At 47.0% G+C, this 8,034-nt stretch overlaps 1 long non-coding RNA gene across 1 annotated transcript; it reads right to left on the bottom strand.

The window, feature by feature from the left end:
- Window positions 1-937: 937 nt before the first annotated feature.
- On the bottom strand, window positions 938-6,369 carry LOC140460819 (uncharacterized). The gene is made up of 3 exons (XR_011954359.1): window positions 6,269-6,369; window positions 4,611-4,748; window positions 938-1,893 (listed from the first exon to the last, which is right to left on the bottom strand). It is a non-coding gene; the product is annotated as an uncharacterized lncRNA (long non-coding RNA).
- Between the last annotated feature and the right edge of the window lie 1,665 nt (window positions 6,370-8,034).

Here is an 8,034-nt window from a genome sequence, read left to right as displayed (position 1 = left end):
GCATGCACACAAACTCACATGCACACACACAAATAACTCTAAGAAGTGAATTTGAATTGGCAGAATTATTTGCAGATACATTCTACTTTGCTCAAAATGTGCAGAAACTGCAGGCAGTCAATCAGTGTAATATTTTATAAATTCCTACTTTGGAAATAGAACCAGTCTGATCCAAGCTTGGGGTATGACAGACTCGAACCTCACACCTTTAATGCATTGTCTGAGCTGTCAGCCTTTTTAAGAATAAAACCTTAAGTCATCTCAAGAACGTAACTTAAAAGATGTTCTGGGATTTACATATAAATGAACCAAAACCTGCAATCCATTCTCAAAGATGGAAGACTTAACAGCAATCTAGGTTTGTTCAATATATCCTTTCAGTTGCATGACACTGTGAGCTTTTGCTATCAATTCTGTGACTTTTGATCGGGCTCCACAGCTACCCGGTGAAGGAGCAGCACTCCGAAAGCTAGTGCTTCCAAATAAACCTGTTGGACTATAACCTGGTGTTGTGGGATTTTTAACTTCATCCAGGCCAGTCCCCCACCTGCTCCTCCACCTCGTTTCCATTGAACACAGCCCACACCTCCCGATGCTGCCAGGAAACTTTACAATGCCGAGGAAATGATGCACTCTACAATCCTGAAAAACTTACAATTTCTAATGATACTGGCTCCTCATTCACTGCTCCATCTGACAGACAACATTGGAAGCTTAGTGCAGGAGGCTGAAAGAACTGATCAGCTTTAAAACAAAAACCGCTTGGAGCTCAAAGCTTTCAATGAGAGTCTGAGCCAGGGGGTAAATTCAGGTAACCTTTATTGCAACGCAACTTTGTTACAGCTTCAGATCCCCCTGCAAAAAGGCAGAGAGAAAGTAGCTGCTTTTTAAACAGCTCAAGTTGAAAGTACATACACTCCCCCCGCCAAACCCCCCACACCACCCCACGTTCTTTACTATTGGTTAGCACCCAGTCGTCCCTTTGTAATTGGATCCTTGGTACAGCTGTAACCAGGAGGATGTGTTGCCTCCTCACTCAGCAATTTCAATCCATACTCTGTCCCCAAGTAAGTTTCTCCCCTCTCATTTGCCGAGTGAGGAGGGGTGGGGCAGTGTAGAGTCAACCACACTGCTGTGGACCTGGAGTCATGTGTAGGCCAGACCGGGTAAAGGATGCAACTTGGCCATCACAGTTTCAATTCCCCTCCAGGTGAACTCGCTGGTGCCTCCGCAGGGCGGAGGAGCAGGTGGAAGCCTTCTTGCACTGACAGCAGGTGAACGGCCTCTCCCCCGTGTGAACCCGTTGGTGGGTCAGCAGGGCGGAGGAATTGCTGAAGGCCTTCCCACACTCGGGGCAGGGGAACGGCCTCTCCCCGTGTGGCTGCGCCGATGAGAGTCCAGGGTAGATGGGAAACAGAAGCTTTTCCCATAGTCATCACACTTCCATCGTTTCTCCAAAAGGTGGGATTCCTCGGGTTTCTCCATGGCCAATGCTTCAGTTACACACAAACATGCATACAGCCCCACCCTGCCGTCAATTCCTCTTTCCAGGCTGCATAACGGTTACATGCTCCACACTCAGTGCGCTGCAACAGTTGGGTCTCTCATCCAGTCCCACTGACGCTGAAAATGTACCCAAACAGGAACCAAAAAGCTTTGCTCCTTCTCACAGAATCATAGTTGAAAATTGTTGTGGTCCGAATGCACTGAGTGACTGTCAGACATTGACTCAAAGTGAGGACTGCAGACGCTGGAGAGTCAGTGTCGAAATGTGTGGCATTGGAAAAATCACAGCAGGTCAGGCAGCATCCGAGGAACAGGAGAGTCAATGTTTCGGGCATAAGCCCTTCATTTGTTGATTTTGAATCTTCTGACTTCAGATTTTCAAATACTCTGCAAAAAGAGATTACAAAAGTCATCACTATCAGTGCAGGGTAGAAATTCAATACAGGCAATTCTACTTTCTGCAGAATATTCTTTTTTTGTTCCACAAAATTGAAAGTACCATCCCACTCTCCCTTCACCTCTGTTCTCACTCCGCTCTAACTAATTCCCCTGAATGTGCTGATTCAGGATCTTACAGGGGCAGAAAAGCAAAAACATCAAGACTGACATCTCTCTGAATTTTGGATACCTCCACCTGAAAGTTAATATCTTTCACAACACTGGGATCCTGCTGAGAGTGAGCAGGTCTGATTTTGGGAAGCAATAAAAAAGTGTCAATTCAGGGTGAACCTGCAATGCAGCTTCTTGAGGAAGGACCAGACACAAAATGGTTAATGACCCCGAGAAGGTGGGAGCAAAATGAGACATCAAGTCATTAACACCGACACACTTCAGTCAAACTCTTCTGCTTCCAGTCAGGGCAAAACATGCTCTGAAAGTCCAGCCTTCACAACCATACTTCTGCTTTCACTGAAGACAATTAGGGTCACACAGCGCAGAAACAGACCCTTTGGTCCAACCTGCCCAGATATCCTAAATTAATCTAGTCACTTTTGCCATCACTTGTCCCCTATATGGGCCGGGTGCTGACAGCTGGGATTAAATTGGGTTGGCTCTCTTGTCAGCAAGGACGAGTTGGACCGAAGGGTCTGTTTCTGTGCTGTACATCTCTATGACTCCAGTCGCATTTACCATCACTTGGCCCCGATCCACTGAACCCTTTGTATTCATACACCTATCCAGAAGCCTTTTAACTGTTGGAATTCTACCAGCCCCCACCACGTCCTCTGGCAGCTCATTCCATAAACGTACCACCCTCTTCATGATAAAGTTGCCCCTGAGGTCTCTTTTACATTTCCCCACTGCCCTCACCCTGAACCTATGACCCTCCAGTTTGGGACTCTCCCATCCCAAGGGAAAGACCTTGTCCATTTACCCTATCCATACCCCTCATGATTTTATAAAAGTCTCAGACTCTGGCGCGATGGGGAAAACAGCTCCACCCCATCCTTCTGTCCCTCCTCACCCGGGTAATTAAGACACATACCTGAGTTTGCAGAGTCTGCTGCCTCCCTGGATTCACTCCAGTTGCCACAAATGAACAGATTCCCCCCACACACTCCCAGGATGAAGAATTGCCCAGAGGGAGGGAGTCTCATGCAAACTGACAGGGCCACTACCACGTTGTGACACCTTCAATGGGTCAGGGGTGGGGTAGGGAATGGGAAAAGGGGAGAGAGGAAGGGGTGGGGCGCGGCCGGCCGGCTGGCTAGCCTGCACTGCCCTGCACAGTTTGCAGGAATTCCTTCCCTTCACAGAATCCCCACAGTGTGGAAGCAGGCCACTCGGCCCGACAAGTCCACACTGACCCTCCGAAGGGTAACCCACCCACATCCATTCCCCTACACCTGTTGCTCTACTCCCTGACTATCACACCTAACCTGCACGTCCCTGGGCACTATGGGTAATTTAGCAGAGCAATTTCCCCCACTAACCTGGACAAAGTTAAAAATCACAACACCACGTTATAGTCCAAGAGATTTATTTAGAACCACTAGCTTTTGGAGCACTGTTCCTTCATTAGGTGGTTATGGAGAATAAGATAATAAGACACAGAATTTATAGAAAAACATGACAGTGTCCTGTCACTGAAATGATCCATTGAACAAACCTGGATTGTTAAGGCTTTCATTTTTACAAATGGGTTGCAGGTTTCATTAATATGCAAATCCCAGAAATCCCTGGAAAGCACCTTATCAAGCGAACTTAAAGTTTTATAACAAAAAGTGACACTTGAGCTCAGCTCTGCAAATGCGCATTCACTCCTGTGTGTGTGTGTGCGCGCGCGCGTGTGCATGAGAGATCTTGTCGATCTCTCTGTCTATTTGAGAACAGGTGCCTTACTTCTGTTGGTGTAAATATTGTTGTAAATCATAGCTGGGTTCTCAGAGTTAGATGTAAGGGAGAGAGAATTCCTCAAGTAGGATAGTATAAGAATCCTGGGAGACCCCCATTTATGGTTTACTTCCTAATGCATAAACATTAAACAACAGCACATATTTCTTCCAAATTTGGTTTCATTTTTCTTGTTTGATTCCCTGCTAAGATTTAAGGGAGACAAAATTCCCCATGAGAATTCTGGGGGAGCCCTATTTGTGGTTTACTTTCTCATGAACAAACATTAAACATGAGCACCTCGTCATTTCGAATTTGGTTTCCTTTTTCTTGTGAGATCCCCTGCTGTGATTACACTGTGCCTGGGTGGCTGACAGACTGGGAGATGGTGGGTTGGGGCTTGATTGACTGAATGCTTTATTGTTCCAGAAGGTGAAAAAGGGGACAAAGCTTCAACAGACATCCAGCAGAGCTGAGCACAGACCGACATCATACTCCTTGGGGACAGGGAGATCAACAGAGGACAGAGAAACCAGGCCCTAAAACCCGAGCTGACATCAGACTACCATGTGATCAGAGCTTTGATGAGCAGTGCCAACCCTCTACCTTTACCAAGCTTCCCATTAGACAACACCCTCAATATACAGAATCTAATCCTTGCCATCCTAAAGCCATGTCTCTGTAAGGAGTCTCAGACCATAATTATTCACTTCAATGTGTGCAGTTAATTCATTCAATTTTGTTACAATGCAGCACACATTCAGACTCACCGTTTCAGTTTTTGTGATCTTTAGAATCCAGTTTTGATTGCTGGTACATTTACTCTCCTTGTCCCTTTCTCTAATATTCATTTCCCACATCACCTCACTGCTCACCGGCCTTGATTTGGATTGGCCATGCTAAATTGCCTATAACGATGACGGATGTGCAGGTTAGGTGGGTTAGCCGTGGGAAATGCAGGGTTACAGTTACACAGTGATAGAAGCAGGAGAAGGCCATTTGGCCCATCCATCCTGCTCCGCCATTCATTAAGATCATGGCTGATCTATTCATCATCTGAGATCCTCCTCCCTGCATTGTCCCAACTACCTTTAATTCCCCTACCATGCAAAAACTCATCCAAATGTGTCTTGAATATACATAATGAAGCTGCCTCCACTGCTTCCTGGGGCAGAGAATTCCATAGATTCACTACACTCCAGGAAAAGCAGTTCCCCCTCATCCCTGTCCTAAATTTACTCTTCCTAATCTTCAGCCTGGTTTCATTCAGCAGCAGAAATGACTCAATAGGTAGGGCTTCATCCTCACAGTGCAATGAATTCCCACTTTGCACCAAAACCTTGGATTTACTCACTCACTCAGTTGCTGTCTCACAAATGCAAGATTTCATTGTAACTTCTTCTGCTCCCATTAAGGGCAAACATCTTTGAAAGCTCCTCTTAAACTCCAACCTTCACAATCACCCTTCTGCTCTCCCCGAAGATGATTAGAGTCATACAGCACAGAATCAGACCCTTTGTCCATCCACACATCATTCCTGATGAAGTGCTCGGGACCGAAATGTCGACTCTCAAGGTCCTCAGATGTTGCCTGACCTACTGCCTTTTTCTAGCACCACACTTTGCCTCTGATCTGCAGCATCTGCAGTTCTCACTTTCTCCACATCCCAAAGTATCACCATTTAAATAATACACTGTCTTTCTGCTTTTTTTTTCCCATAGCAAAGACTATAACTTCACATTGAGATACTGCATTTGCCACGTGTTTGCAAATTGTGGTCTTCTCGACTTCGGGGAGACTGAGCGTAAACTTGGGGAACGGATTGGTGAGCATCACAGCCGGGTCCATAGAGGCTGACCAGACCTCCCAGTCACCATCGATTTTAATTCCCCTTCCCACTCCCTTTCTGACAAGAACATCTTAGCCTTCCTCTATTGCCACAACGAACAAAACTGCAAATTAGGGAACAAACCCCATCTTCCACCCTGGCAGCCTACAGCCTGCAGGACCCAACATCGAGTTCTCCAATTTCAAATAACCTCCCTTTCCATCCCCCGACTCCCTTCTCAGCCCCGTGCCCCTCACTATCACTCCTTCCTGCCACCAACCTGATTTCTTCCACCCAATGATTAATCAGGCCGGACCCTCTCCCTATCTTCACCTATCCCCACTTTAGCCCCAGTCCTGAAGAAGGGTTACACCCGAATTATCGACTTCTACACCTCTTGATGCTGCCTGATTTGCTGTGTCCTTCCAGCCTCCTGTCTGTCTATTTTGCCAATTGAGACACAGACCTCGATCACTTTTCCATAGTCCGTCCCCTCCCTGGGTTAAATCCCTTTCCTTTCAGTTGGTGTAAGTCAACAATTGAACTCCGGAAAGAAACAGAAATGGCAAAGGGGGCGAGAAAAGAGAGTGCCGTACTCACAGATCTGAGACAGAGGAAGGAATTTGCGGTCTGAGTGAAGCTCAATGTTGATTCAGAAAGAGAGGAGCAAGAGGAGCAGCTTCAGAAACTCATGGTCCAACTTCCGCATTCAGACAATAGGGTGGCTCTGATTGGCAGGAGGACCAGTTTTGTTCTGGTCCTCCACGGTTCCCTATTGGGCCATCAAAGGAAGGTCGCGCGCCTTTTTTTTTGCGGAAAGCAATGAGCATGCCCAGTGTTTTGCTGACACCGGTGGGCATGTGCACTGCGTTAATGACACCGGAAAACATGCGCAGTATGCTCATTGGGGGGATGCTGGTGTTTCTTGGAGAAAGTGAGGACTGCAGATGCTGGAGACCAGAGTTGAAAATTCTGGCATAAAATTCCTGAAGAAGGGCTTATGCCCGAAACGTCGATTCTCCTGCTCCTCGGATGCTGCCTGGCCTGCTGTGTTTTTCCAGCACCACACTTTTCAATGCTGGTGTTTCTGTCATATGTTAAGAGTCCAAATGCCAACAGGAAAAAAAGGGTAGAACCACAATTTGTTTTTCCCTGTGATTCGACATTGTATTACTTTTGCATTCTGTCTGGCTGCTCAACTTTTGTATGTCTTTTCCCCAGCTTTTCCCCGAGTCCAGAACTGGAGGGCATGGGTTTAGGGTGAGGGGGGAAAGGTTTCTGAGGGGCAACCTTTTTGCACAGACGCTAGTGTGTGTCAGCCAGAGGGAGTGATGGAGGCTAGTACAATGATAATATTTAAAATGCATCTGGATGGGGAGATGAATAGGACAGATTCAGAGGGATAAGGGGCCAAATACTGGCAAATGGGTCACTAGATTAATTTAGGATATCCGGTCGGCATAGACCGAAGGGTATGTTTCTGTGCTATGTGATGCTATTTCTAGATAGTTGGAACCAACTTCACAAGACTAGGACTAGGCCATTCACCCCTTACATTCAAGATCAGAGTGGTGTTGGAAATGACAGCAGGTCAGGCAGCATCCAAGGAGCAGGAACATTGACGTTTCAGACAAAAGTCTCGAATGCTGCCTGACCAGCTGTGCTTTTCCAGCACCACTCTAATCTTGACTCTAATCTCCTGCATCTGCAGTGCTCACTTTCGCCCATTCACCCCTTCCAGCCTGTCCTGAGCGGTGGCCTGACTGCGTTTATTTCAGTGAACGAATCAGATAGATTTCAGCAGCTCTTTTAAAAAAACTTGAACGCGCTTTCTGGCTTTAATGATGTTTCTGAAGATATCATTTTAGGTATTCTCAATTTTGAAGATCAGCCATTTCTCACCCCTCCCGACTCCCAGGTAGAGTCAACACCATCCATTATCTCTCTCTCTCTCTCTCTCTCTCTCTCTCTCTCTGTCCTTTGAAGGGTTTGATACAGAGGTCAAAGATGGTTCGAGGCTCGAGAAAGGACGGTGTGGTGGGGGCTGGGGAGAAAAGAGACAGACTGGATGGGGGACAGAGAGAGAGAAAATGGACGGGGGGCAGAGTGTGGGGGTAGAGAGAGACTAGGGGGTACAGAGAGAGAGAATGGGTGGGGTTGATGGAGAAATTGGGCGGGGGAGAGAGAGTGGGCGTGGCGGAGAAGTGGGAGATGGCACAGGGCAGGGTGATACTGGGCACACAGACACACAAGATGGCCACTGAGCCATCAGTTGGCCAACTTGACACACAAGATGGACGCTGGATCACAATATGGAGAGAAACAGCAGAGCAGATACAGACACTGTCTGGGGCCACCAGAATGTA

This window comes from Chiloscyllium punctatum, chromosome 36, assembly GCF_047496795.1.
Source record: "Chiloscyllium punctatum isolate Juve2018m chromosome 36, sChiPun1.3, whole genome shotgun sequence".
Taxonomy (NCBI): Eukaryota; Metazoa; Chordata; class Chondrichthyes; order Orectolobiformes; family Hemiscylliidae; genus Chiloscyllium; species Chiloscyllium punctatum.
This window is presented reverse-complemented; position numbering and strand designations above follow the sequence as displayed.